The 14044-nt window shown below is 40.5% G+C and overlaps 1 non-coding gene across 1 annotated transcript; it reads right to left on the reverse strand.

Annotated features, from left to right (window-relative positions):
• Positions 1 to 13502: 13502 nt before the first annotated feature.
• On the reverse strand, positions 13503 to 13574 carry TRNAD-GUC (transfer RNA aspartic acid (anticodon GUC)). The gene has a single exon. It is a non-coding gene; the product is annotated as a tRNA-Asp (tRNA).
• Positions 13575 to 14044: the final 470 nt, after the last annotated feature.

Consider the following 14044-nt stretch of genomic DNA (forward strand, 5'->3'; position numbering starts at 1 on the left):
GGATTTCTCGATGGAGTAGGCCTTTCTAACCTTTTATAGGTTAGTTCCTACTTTGACATTGATGGCGGACGATTACCCATGTAGTACTTTGTTATCTATTGTGATGCACATTTCCGTCGACGGAGATTTAATAATAGGAAGACGCCACATTTGCACCTCGCCCATATGGATCGTATAACAACGGGAAAAAAAAGATTGTTCTTGTTTCTTTTATATGTAATACCACATAATACCGACACACGCTCTTTCATACGAAGCCATGTTTTCGGTGTTGAATTCCTTCGTGGGCGTAGCGTGAAATATGGACTTTTTTTTGCTCCAGCCCACATCGATTTCTTTCTCTTTCATTAATTTCACAAACTAACACGTGGCTTTCTTGGAAGATTTGGGACATCTCTTTTTATATGCATTTTATATATGGAATATGTGTCGATTAGAGCTGCAAAATCCAAGTTTTGACACACATCTATCGAATTTGAATAAATGTCCGAAGGCATCATAAAAATGCATATCGATAAGTTATTGTATTATCGATAGAAAAAAACTATGTATAGCAAAAACTTTGAAAAAATATAAAAGGATACAAAGGATACATTGGTTAGATATTGATAAGGAACAACCAAATTTTGCCGTGCTGCGTGACCTGGAATTGGCGTAGGTGCAGGGGACTAGATCGGGTGGGAAGGGGGTCTTCAACCTTTTAGTTATTGCGGGCCAAAAGAAATTTTCCCATATAGTCCGAAGGCTAACATGTCTCATACCGCAATATCTAGATTCACACAGTGGCATCTTAACGGGTGGGCCCAACGTTGCTCAGAATTATTTATTAATTTATTTCCATTAACTTCATTTAAACTTATTATCAACTTCATTTGTTCTGGAAATATCTTTTCATTCATTTTGAAAACATTTTTCATTCATTTTGAAAACATTTTTCATTCATTTTGAAAACATTTTTCATTCATTTTGAAAACATTTTTCATTCATTTTGAAAACATTTTTCATTCATTTTGAAAACATTTTTCATTCATTTTGAAAACATTTTTCATTCATTTTGAAAACATTTTTCATTCATTTAATATTTTTCATTCATTTAATATTTTTCATTCATTTAATATTTTTCATTCATTTTGAAAATATTTCTTTTAATAATTCTGGAAATATTTTTTATTAATTCTCAAAAAACATTTCTTACAATAGTTATAGAAATATTTTTTTATTAATTATAACTTTTTATGAATTGCGAATTAATTCTTTCCACTATATTATTTTAACACATTTATTTTTCTTCATTAATTTCATTTATTATGAATTTCATTATTCGGAATATTTTTCATTAATTCGGGAATATTTCTTTCAATAATTACGAAAATATTTCTTTGAATAATGAATCCCATCAATAGATGTTATGTAATGTGGGTGGAGTAATCACCATAATATAATTTATTTATCCCTGATTATTAATATAAAATTATGCAAATCAATGTGTATAATTAGTTGTTTTACATCGTGTAATGTGGAACTAGGCATTAAGACGGCCCGGTCATAACTCTCACGTCACGTTACCGAGAGATATTCGACGACACCATGAACGTAATATTACGCCAAATATATGCATTTATCTTCCTAACATCGTGGGAACCACCAACCCCAGAACCTTTCCATTTAAAAAACAACTAATAAAAGAAATAAATCTCGTAAAAGAAATATATTAAAGTATAATATCGCTATATAAAAAAAAATGGAAAATATCGTGACACAATATACAAATAAATCGTGGGCGAACATCATCGAAAAGAAAAATAAAATGTTTATAAGTCTAATATTGTGTGTGTGTGTTTTTAATGATATCTCGGAACATCTCGTTGGGCAATTCATCACGAGAATTACAGTTATGTGCAGACACTGTATAAGTTTCTTTTGGGGGCGATTGTCTTCTATCTAAGTAATTACATTAAAGCCACGAAATTCGCATTTAATTCTCGTTGTTTTTATTTCTTGAATCGAAAGGTTCTCCCGATATTTATCTGAAAAGAGTCTATTGTCTTGTTCTTAACGTAACTAATGAACCCCCCTCTTCCTCTGAGATGGACGGTGCTGACCACTTGTTGTTGTTTTTTTCCAGTCTGCTGCCCGCCCAAAAAAAATAAATATTTGAGTATGTGTATAGTGATGATGTTGATTATTACAATGATAACAATGGAGACTGTTGAGGGCTTATTGAGTAAAGAAAAAAAGTCCGAACGAGATTCATTTCGTTATTACGCGATAACAATTTAGGCATCGTGGGTGTGTATGTTATATTGCATTTACTGTATCGTTGAATGTTTGACCTACCTATGTGTGTGTGTGTGTGTGAACTGATTTCTCCGGTTGTATTCATTCATTGTGGTGTTCGTTTCTAACTTGGATTGTATTGAAGAAATATTGTTTATGACAGTAGAATTCGGTGGTATATATTATTTCTTGATACTCATAACTAAATGGATTATCTACAGTGGTTATCGTGATCGAAGTACCCCAGTGTGGAGGTTTGTTATCTTCTCGGTCATTTTTTGTCTCAATGCGGTCATCCTATGCATCCGGATGTGCTTATTTGGCAGAGTGCTCCTGTTATAAAATTCTACACAAAGACATCAGAGGCGCATTTATGATTTTGCCGCCTGTGACTTACACGAATTTTGCCACCCTTCTCCCACTCTGGTCTAATTTTCTTGACTACTCTTTCCTCAAATTCGCCACCCTGCGCCAGCTTGGCCTTCCCCATCCACTCCTACAAGTACACCTGTGTCTCTAAGTCACTCTTCTGAACACTCCCATGCACTCTCTAAGTCGCTCTTTTAGTCATCCATATGCTTACACACTGTTTTGTCACTCACATGCTTGCACACATTCTAGATCACTCTTTTAGTTGTTCGTTGCTTTATGGATCAAAACATCTTCCGAGCCGGTCTTCATGAAAATCTGCACTAAGACAGCCATGAAAGTAACCTATGTGAAAGGATACATGAAGAATATCGAGGCATCTCTTTGAAACTCTACATGAATGCATTCGGATGTGCTTATTTGTCACATCATCAATTGAGCAGACTACATGAAAGTCTACATGAAGCCATCCATCAGTTCAGGACAGCTTTTACGAAAGGCTGTAAACACATCCGACAGGGGCAGCCTCCATGAAAGATCTCAGGTTGAAAGGCATCTACTAGTGCTTTGTGAAAAGCTATAGGAAGACATCTTTCAGGGTGGTCAAAATAGATATAGACCAATATTATAAATTCAGGTCCAAGATGGCTCATGCATCCACCGACCCTCCGCTTTTAGGTGATTATGCATCGTGGAGAAAAATACGAGGCATTGCTGATTATCACCTGTCGCCAATTATTGGCAAAGCTGCCAGTTATCACGAAATCCATTGCCAATATCAGGAGATAAAAGTCTACCGAAAAGTGCAGTGAGTTAAAATGAATTTCACGAAACAATAGTAGAAAGTGATACCCAGATCCGTCAAAAACAGTGTTCGCAACGGGAAGGTGGGAATGATGGAATGATCCGGGTGGGGGGGGGGGATTGGTAGAGCCTGTGGGTATCGTATAGGATTCTATGGGCAATGAAAAAGGACATTTTTATGGAAAAAGAAAAGGTGGAATGGCTAAATGGGCGTAAGAAACAGGAGTGTCCCGTAAAATATGCTCATATGGGCACCTTAGGACAGACTCATAAAATCAACGTCAGACATCATCAACACCGTGAGAAAGTGAAAATCTTTGTAGAGAGTTAGCACTCTCTCTTACAAAATACAATAGGATTACACCACACACACATTACTCGGATCAGAATGATAGAAACAGATCAAAACCTGATAACGAAACCATTAAAAACAAAAAAAACCCTTCTAGACTTTCACAAGCTCGTAATAATAACTCCTGACACATCGAAAACAAAAAAGAAAAGAAAATCTTCTGACACCTAAGAAAACTGCCATTAAACTACTGTTATCGACTATTTAAACACCTTCAAAGGAATATAACAGCTTATCCACCTTATCTCCATGATTTCCTCATTGTTTCCGAACAAAACCGTCCTTCCACATTATGGATAAGGTGGCAATCAAGATGATGCTAGGAGATTGAGGGAAAGAAAAAATACGCGTCAAAAGATGACCACAGGTCATCATCTGTATAAGACAAGATACAAGGTGCCTTTAACTTATCATCAAATCCCCATAAAAAGATGTAAAATCCAAGGAAAATCGATTTAAAGTAACAAAAAAGACCTTGGCATTTTTAAGATGGCAACTGTGATCAAGGACGGATATGGACGTGGGAGGATTGTAAATAGAAAACAAAAAATTAGGTAAAATCCCGGGTTTTTTTTGGAGAAAAAGAAAATCAGAATCTCTACGGAATTCCCATACGATTTGAATGACCAATCGGTCATGAATGGGAATCAGGTCATCAGAGTGGTCTTATCCCAATTTGATTCATGTCAAATAATAAAGAAACAGGTCGATATGATTTTATCATGAGAAATCTTTCTCTCACATTCACAAAATAAAATCAATATTAGAGGCTAATTTCCCATCAAATGGAAAGATGAGCGCACAATTGCCGTGATTCATGCTCGCGATGAAGATTATTAAATGAAGAATGAACCAACGATCATTTATGATAATTATCCCCCCCCCCCAGAGGATTATTATTATGTAATCAATTCTTCCGATTTCTTAGGATTTGATGATTATCATTATAGCTGACTAATAAAAGACGGGTCAGTTTATGGATGGCAGAGAAGAGTTTTTCATGTTGTACATGTTGAGCAAGGTTTATGGATGGCGAGGATTGTTTGATTCGGAAATTTATTATGATTCATAATTATGATTATGAAACCGAAATTTAAAAAAAAATTCATTAAATGCGTATTTTTATAGAAATTGCGTTTATATATGAGTTTGGTTTTGATGATTTTTCAAATATTTTTGTTTCGATTGCAACATGGCAATAGCTATTTCACCGTAAAATAGGAACTACCGATCACGTTTTCCTCATAAAAAATGGCCGGCGGATGACCTCAAAAAAAAAAAAAATATCAATGGTTCTCAACATGGAGTCGCGCGAACGGTCCCTGTGCTCTTGGGATATTCTAAAAGGGCCAAGGTTGAAAATCCAATGAAAGGGGGAGCTATGACGGGATCCGGAAATTTCGCCTACGACATTTCACCCCCGACGTTTCGCCACGTACTAGCGGTTCCCAACTTCAAGGCGCGAATGCGAGCCGATCTCCCATTTAAAAAGTCTCGCCACAGAGAGCAACAGACTTACAAACTATGCAAATGTAATTCAATCATAACACATCACTCATTTCACTTCTAAAATATAGGTGGCAGCACTGAAAAATCAAACACAACACTACATACACACTCAGACTGTTAGGTACACACACAGTTACACTTCCGGCACAACTCACTAGGTAGTAAATCGCCCATAGATGGCGATAGACCTGAGCTGTGCTCGGTTTGAAAGAAAGGAAGGAAGTACGTTCCGTCCTCGGTGCATTTCATCCCCAGAAATTGCGCCCCGGACATATCGCACCGGAAGGTCGCGAGGATGTGTTTAAGAGCATAATCGTTCGCTATATGTTCATTTTAATTTCTGTTGAGGTTAAAATCCAGTGGAAAAGAGTTCTCGTTTTTATCGTTATTTGGCCCAGAGGACCCCTGGGTAAGTGCTGCTACCCATGGCCCCCACATTCTGGAGTAGGGCTCCTAGGCTCGAATCTTTTGCGGGCTCCCAGACCAGACTTTCACGGGCCCTTTTATGATGGATTTATACCGTGAAAAAACAAAAATAATGAAAATCGTCCCTGACCCCAGGGCTGGAGCCTTGCCAGCCCACCCCTTGTGAGGGCCATGCTGCTACCACTACTATACCACACATGCATCTCGTCCATATTCCTCCATAACTTCTAACGAATTGGTACATGTTGGAATGTACGTGCACGTGTTGTTTCTGTGTAATGCTTATACTACTACTACTGAACCAGACATGCACCTCATCCATATTCCTCTGCGGAACTTAAGAAATGCTTTTACTGCCATCTACCATCCATTTTTCTAACTATGAGTGAAGTGTAATGATTGAATGATTGTACCGTTGTGGGCCTGTTGCTCTCTTCGGCTCGCATTTGCACCTTGAAGTTGGGAACCACAGAAAACCAACTCAAACAGATCGGGAAATTGATGAAAATCACTGACTTAGGTAAGCAAATGGAGGTGCATGTAAATGTCCAAATTTAGTTTCAATAATAACGTCATCAGCTGCGACACATCAACTTTTAACATAGAATCTTACATACTGTTACAGTTGAAATTTTTTTTTAAATTTCTAGTCTCATCAACGCGAGGGCTGCTTATGTGCCCTCCTTATAGGGCCCTCGGACTCATACCGGTTGGGCCTATAGGTTAAGACCATCTTGGATTATCATGCCTCATTACCTCTCACACACACATTCAAACAACCAAGCACGGATCCAGACAGCACCTCCTAGAGATAGATCTATCTCTACAGGACCGTAGGCAGAAATTTCGTTTGGAGGGGACCACTTTCATTCCGGGGGAGGGGAAACCAAAGTAATAGAACAGTAGATTTGGCCATCTTTTTCCCTTCTTTCGGTCATTTCCCATTTTCTCAAATTTGGGGGGAGGGGGACTTGGGTCTGGTCTGGGGAGCAGACCCCAAGTCCCCCCCACCCCCAGCTGCGCCCTTGTATCTCTAAGACGATGTGTCGGAAGGGGCGAATTGTGTAACTTCTTTGAATTATCTCTTATTTTCCGGGTCAGACAAATATTCCCATATTATTTGACTCTTGGGCTAAGCAATCGTTCCTGCCCCCCCCCCCCTTGCTTGGATCCGTGCTTGAGCGAAAGCGGACATCTTCAGATTCGAATGGAGCGAAAGCTGGCATTTTCAGCTGCGAATGCACCAAAAGCAGACATCTTCAACCGTGAATGAGGTCAAGGCAGATATCTTCAGTTGTGAATGGAGCGAAAGCAGGCATTTTCAGCTGCGAATGAAGCCAGGGCAGACATTTTCGACTGCGAATGGAGCAAAGGCTGTCATCTTCAGCTGTGAATGAAGCTGAGGCAGATATTTTCAGCCTACGAATAGAGTGAAGGTAGATATTTTAGCCTGCGAATAGAGGGAAGGCAGATATTTTCAGCCTGCGAATAGAGTGAAGGCAGATATTTTCAGCCTGCGAACACAGTGAAGGCAGATATTTTCAGCCTGCAAATATAGTGAAGGCAAGCATTTTCAGCTGCGAATGAAGCCGAGGCAGATAGCTTCAGCTGCGAATGCAGCGGAGGTAGACTTCTTCAACTGCGAATGGAGCGAAGGCAGACATCTTCAGATGTGAGTGCAGTGAAGGCAGATATCTTCAACTACGAACGGAGTGGAGGCAGACATCTCCAGATTCGAATGGAGCAAAGGCTGACATCTTCAGCGATGAACGAAGCCGAGGCACAGATATCTTAAGCTGCGAACGGAGCAGACATCAGATTCGAATGGAGCGAGGGCTGGCATCTTCAGCTGCGAATGGAGCGGAGCCAGGAGGATGTGTCGGAAAAGTAACTTTTTGTGTAGATGCATTAGATCATCCCGGATTTTACTGGACAGACAAATTTACCCCATATTTTTCCGCTTGTGGGGAGAGGCGATCGCCCGTCCGCTCGCCTCCTTCTGGATCTGCACTTTGCAATGCAAAACAGCAACTATTTCTTTTTATCCACTCTAGAAAATACTGTATTACACAAATCTTTTCATTTCTGTCCCCCCAGGGATCGTGGCCCCCTTTTCTTTCGCGTTATAAAAACCATTCATACGAGTGCGTATTTCGCCGACAAAAGATGTTTTCATGCAAACACTCGAGCATGAATCTTCAAAAAAAAAGGCATTTCAGCAGTGGCTTGACCCCTTAATGAAGCTGATTATGTTAAACAACAGAGAAAGGTTGAGCCCAAGATTATCATCGTCGTCATTATTATTATTACCATACTTGAAAATCCTCTCTTACTGAGAGAGAGAGTTCATCACTTTTCAACGTGAGGGTGGGCCCTCGCTCATTGAATTGGGCTCGTTTTCTTTGGCCTGCGAGAGAGAGGAAAAAAAAAGAAATAAATGGGCGGGAGGGGCAACCAAACCAAAACATGATAATTGTGGATAGAGAAGAAAACAGCTCAATTTGGGAGCTCTTAAAATGATTTCTAACCAGATGACTACTAGTTCGAAATGCAGTAATTCCAAAGCCCCCATTTTATTGTTATTATTATTACAGAAAACATTGGTCAGGTTGTTGTAACCCGAAGATGACCCCCCCCCCCCCACTCTACACGTGGTCATGGCGTTTCCGCCATACTTGTTGATACGTCAAGATTTAGGACAGTGAAGGGAGTTTACTAAGTTGTACTATGGAATGTTGAAAAGAATTCGAAACAGGGCCGTCTCTTAGATACAGATTAAAATCTGTTTCAACCACACCTCACGCTATAACGTCGAAAACTGGCTGTCCGGATTGATTACTATGGGAATCAGTTCTTAATGTTAATGAACATTGCTTATAAGGTCGATGAAAAGCAGCTATCTCGGGTATAACGGCAAATTTTTCGTCGTTTCTGTTTCAATAACGTTTTCCTAAGAAATTACTAAGATTAGAGCTGATCACATCCAGGGAATGTTCGTCTGTTCTATTTATACCTAACGTTGAAAAAATATTTATTACATGCTTTCTTTTTTTTTCATACCGAGCACAACTCCGGTCTATCGCCCTGGGCAATTTACTACCGAGTGAGTTGTGCGTGTGTGTGGACCTAACAGTTAGAGTGCATATATAGTATTGTGTCTGATTATATTTATTTTGCATGAATGCTCCACCCATGACCCATGGGTCAAATGGGACCCTTGGAGTCATTTGATGTTGCCCGCGACAAATAACCAAACTAAGCAAATAGCCCACGAAAGATTATCATCATCACTCAAGTAGCCAGTAGCACATTTGTAGATCATTTAAGCTGCCAACGGCACATTTTCAAATCAGTTAAGTGTGCCAAACCCACAGCACACCTCCAGTTCACTCAAGTGGCTCGCAGTACATTTGCACCACCACCACCAGACCAGAGCATGGTCCCGCGCTCTGTCCCCAAGTGTCTGGTGGCACACTTCCAGATCAGTCGAGTGCAGGACGATAACTAGAAAACAGGAGGGGGGGGGGGATCTGGTGTCCGGGTGCTTTCTTTTATATCCCGGGAGGGACAGAGCCTGGGTCGTGTCTGGTCTGTCGGGTGCTTTCCTTCTTTCTTCCAAGCCGAGCACAACTCAAGTCTATCGCCGTGGGCACCACACTACCCAAAAGGTTGAGCACCCATGATTTATTGCTTCGCCTTGCTTATTGACGTGACCACAACACAAAACAGTATCGTATTTTGTCCTTACAAACTTTTTCTTATAAAAAATGTCCCGTATTTTTCAACGACTCATTCTCAAATTCTTAATCACTGTTCTTCTTTTGCTAACGCTCATGTTCAACAAAATCAACACCATCTACAGCAAAATTACTCCCCCCCCCCCTCATTTTTTCGCAAAGCTTGTGACGTCACTGAAGAAGTTATTTCACCTGTAGCCATATTGGATACAACAAGTCGACGCATGCGATATCATTACCTTTCTTTGCAGTATATCCTGACTACAGGTGAAACGGACTTTTTCAATGACGTCACGAGCTTCGTGCAGAGGCCTTCTCCTACAGATGGCGTTGACAAAATTCGGTCCACAAATGCTGAATATAGTTATTTCGATAAATTTGGGTGAGTCCATGTGTATATTGCTTAATACGGTTAGCATCTGATATGGTTATGGATCTGATTATATTTATGGGACAATCATATTGTGGTTGTGTGCCCCATGAATTCATAAATACAGTAAAACTGCCATTAACCAATCACCGTCCGGACCAGGGCTGTGACGGATAACAAAAATCTCTTAGTACAGTAACGTGATTTATCTGCGTTCTTGGGACGAAAATGAAAATAAAATCATTTGAATGTGAATAATACATACATATTATAGTCGAATCTCGTTTTAACGAACACTTTTCTAATCCCACAGGTAAGATTACATAGGAACAACGTTTAAACCTGGAATTCCTTTATAACGAAATTTCGTAATAGCGAAGTGATTTCTCCGGTCTCTTGGCGTTCGTTATAACGGGATTCGACTGTATATTTAATTTTATAAAAACCATCAATATAAAACTTGCAGTGGAACATTGAAAATAATAGCGTCCATTATGTCCATCATGTCGTATCTCTTCCAAAATTCTTAGACAGTCATGGTATCATCAGATGAAAGCAAGCCTTCGATAAAAGCTTTTCCGTAACGTCACTTCATATTTTCAGTTATGCCCTGGTCCATAATCTGGATAAGTGGAGTTATTCGCTGGAAGAAAGAGACATGTTATTTTGCCCATCATCACTTTTGACTTCACAAGTCCGGGCATTGCCCATTAAGAGCAGCGCTTTCTGCGGCAACTGTTTTTTGGCCATATGAGCAGGGCCGCAACTAGAGGGGAGCAGGCAAGTCTCGTGCCCCGGGCGCTGGACCCGAGGGAGCGCAAATTTCATTCTGAAACATCTCCTTCAACATTACAAGGGGGCGTCAAAATTCGCGCTTGACCCGGGTGACCAAGCATTTAGTTGCGGCCCTGCATATGAGCTCTAATTTTGAGCTCTAATTTTTAACGTTGCTGAGCCATTCTGAAAAGATTGTTTGGTCCATCCAAGCACTTTTTTGGGCACAATGGCAATGCGTTCATATTTAAATTTTTGAAAGCACGTGGTTTCATGGGTTTAACAATTACAAGCAGGGGGTGATCTAATGGCATTTGCACAAACCGAAGCAGCGATCCGATCTTTTTGGACCTTAAAACCTGGGGCTGTTTTTTTCGTTTTTTCCTTTTTAGACGATGACGGATAACAGAAACTGACGGTTAATCGAAGTTTTACTGTAGTTCGAAAAATTCTTAAAAATGAAAGCCTTTGTATATTTGAATGTGGTTTGTGCGAAAAATATTCTCGGGAAGGGAGATTGTTTCTGGTACGGGGAAAAAAAATTGGTTAAAATTTTAGTCGATTGCTCATTATTTTATGATGAATGTAGTAAAATAGTTGAATTTATCGATTGGAAACGAGTCCAACTTACCAAAGCTGTTGAGGAGGAATTACTTCACTATGGAACTTTGATAAAATATCTTGTACAAAAACTTGCAGAAACACCAATAAGGCTTATTGAGTAAGACATAATAACATAATAAGGTCACATTCGAGCAAATTTCAATACGCTTATCCGTTGCATTTTTTCAAGTTTTATAAAAGAACTTTTTTTCTAAAACTTTTATACTGTAATGTCAGCAAGTTATCCGTAAATATGTTGCGAGTCCCTTGAGTGATATGAAACTGCACCACGGATTACGAGTCAGGGGCCATTCAAGTATTACGTAAGCAGATTTTCAGCCCAATATATTTTTGACCCCCCCCCCCTTGTCAGCAAAAGTCAGCAAAACACTGACCCCCCTCCCCCCCTTGTCAGCAAAATTTCGTCAGCAGCTTAGAATATTTCATATCTTCAAAAAGGATGGTTGATGACGTAAGCAACTTTCAAACCCCCCTCCCCCCATGTCATCAAAAGTCAGCAAATCCGAAACCCCCTCCCCCCCTCGATGCTGACGTAATACTTTAATGACCCCTCATCTATAAAGGCACCGCGTTCCACCTAAGTGCTTTAGAACAGTTCCGCACGTTAGTGAAGTGATCTGTGCCGCGCGTCACTTAAGTGATCTACAAATGTGCTACGGGTCAATTAAGTGATCTATAAATATGACGCCGGTCACTCAAGTAATCTGGAAATGTGTTGTGGGCCACTATAGAGTTCTCTGGAATTGTACCGCGGGTCACTCAAGTGGTCAGTAAATATACTGCGTGTCCCTTGAGTGAGGCTAAACTGCACCAGATCATGAGTGATGTACAAATGCATCGTGGGGTCACATTAGTGCTTTAGAACTGTGCCGCACGTCAGGCCTCCTCCCATTCCCCAATATATTTTGTGGGGAGGGGCTTACGCCCCCAATAATTTCCGAAAAACCAATGCAATATACCTTCTCTCTCCTGCGTACGCGCTTCAGCCCCGTATATACGAGACAACCATAACTACTTTCAGCCTCCCAATATAGTATTTCTTTATGTTCCGCCTATGCATCGGTGGAGATACGGGGCTGGGGCAGGGAAGTCAATTGCTCTAATGTATATGTGTATATATGAATTGATGATCATCATCGTGCCCCCCTCCCAGTAATAATGGCCATGCTCAGGGCCGCAACTGAGGGGAGCAGGCGGATCTCGTGCCCAGGGTGCTGGACTAGAGGGGGTGCAAATTTTATTCTCAAACTTTTCCTTCAACGTTACAAGGGGGTGCCAAAATGCACACTTGCCCCTAGCATAGGCGGAAATAGACTTGTAAGTCTGGGGGCACGGTCATTATTGCTGGGGGGGGGGCAGGCACATTAGATCAGTCGACTCAACCTTTGACGCTGGGAGGGGACACGCACCCCCGTATTTCCGCCCATGGGCCCGGGTGGCCGAGCATCTAGTTGCAGCCTTAGCCGTACCCCCCACCAGACTTTCAAGTCCATTGGCGTACGCAAAGGGGGAGTTTTGTGGTTCCAATCCCCCCCCCCGTCCCTCAGTAGAAAAAAATCTGAAACCGCCCCCTAGAGAAAATTCTGAGCACGCCTATGTAGAAGTCTATCACCGCCTCTGCCCTGGTATTGCTGTATTGCGCCTCCTGTATTATTAAAAAGCAATCTCTGAATAGGGATTTTTCATCTAAAAAATTATTTCAGTTAAATTCGGAATTGAATTATTCTTCTAACAACGATTATATAAAGTCATATAAATTATATAATTAACTCACATATATTTTCCCACTAAAAATTCACTTTCATTTTTTTCTTTTAATATTAAACGCAGTAGATGGCAGCACTAACTAGATATGTTCAAAACTGTTTTTTCTGACTGTTCCTTTTTTTGAATTTTATAGATGGCAGCACCATATTATGACGAGAGATATTAAGAATTTCTTTCCTTTTTCAATGGTAATTACAAAAGTTCCATTACTTACTATAATCTGTGGTTTTTAAAAAATTGGTTTTTTTTTCCCCAAAATTTTCCGGGAATGGCGATTTGAAAAAAAAAAAAAAATTTTATTTGACCTATTCTGGAATAAATTCGTAGTTTTTAACAAAATCGCGACTAATTTGAAAAAAAAAGGCAGTTTGCGCTGAATTGTGCGCGTGACCATTATTTATTTATATTTAATTTGCGGAAAAAACATTTGACGACATTTAATGGAAAACCACACGAGTGAAAGAAAGAAAGAAAAAAAAAAAAAAAAAAAAGCCTCCCCGGCGGGGAATCGAACCCCGGTCTCCCGCGTGACAGGCGGGGATACTGACCACTATACTACCGAGGACATGCCCAAAAATGGAATTTTTATGAATAAAAACAAATTTACACTAAAGACGCAGTTTAGGGCTATAGATTATGGCAGAGGTTCTCGACCTTTTTTTGACTCGCGAAGATACATGGGGGGGGGGGAAGATACACCCCACACCCCGAAGATACATTTTGATGACGGCGGGGGGGGGGGGTTTCGGATGATGCTTACGTCATCAACCACTCTCCTCGAAAATTTTAAACAGATCCAATTATGAGGTCCATGGCCGTGCGGTAAAGAGGGTGGGGAGCAACAAAAACATTTGAGTGCTTTGGGCCTTCTTATAAGGTTATATGATCCGGCGCCCCCCCCCCCCTCTGTGTGTGTGCAGCCCTTTTTTTTTCTTTTCATTTAAAACCGAGCACAACTCAGGTCTACCGCCATGCAGGGCCGTCTTAAGAGCACCATGGGCCCCCGGGCCAAGTGGTTTTTCTGAGGCCCTACCA

Source organism: Pholcus phalangioides, unplaced genomic scaffold (assembly GCF_987345545.1).
Source record: "Pholcus phalangioides strain wild (caught in Gottingen) unplaced genomic scaffold, Ppha-v1.0 ptg000009l_1, whole genome shotgun sequence".
In the NCBI taxonomy this organism is placed as follows: Eukaryota; Metazoa; Arthropoda; class Arachnida; order Araneae; family Pholcidae; genus Pholcus; species Pholcus phalangioides.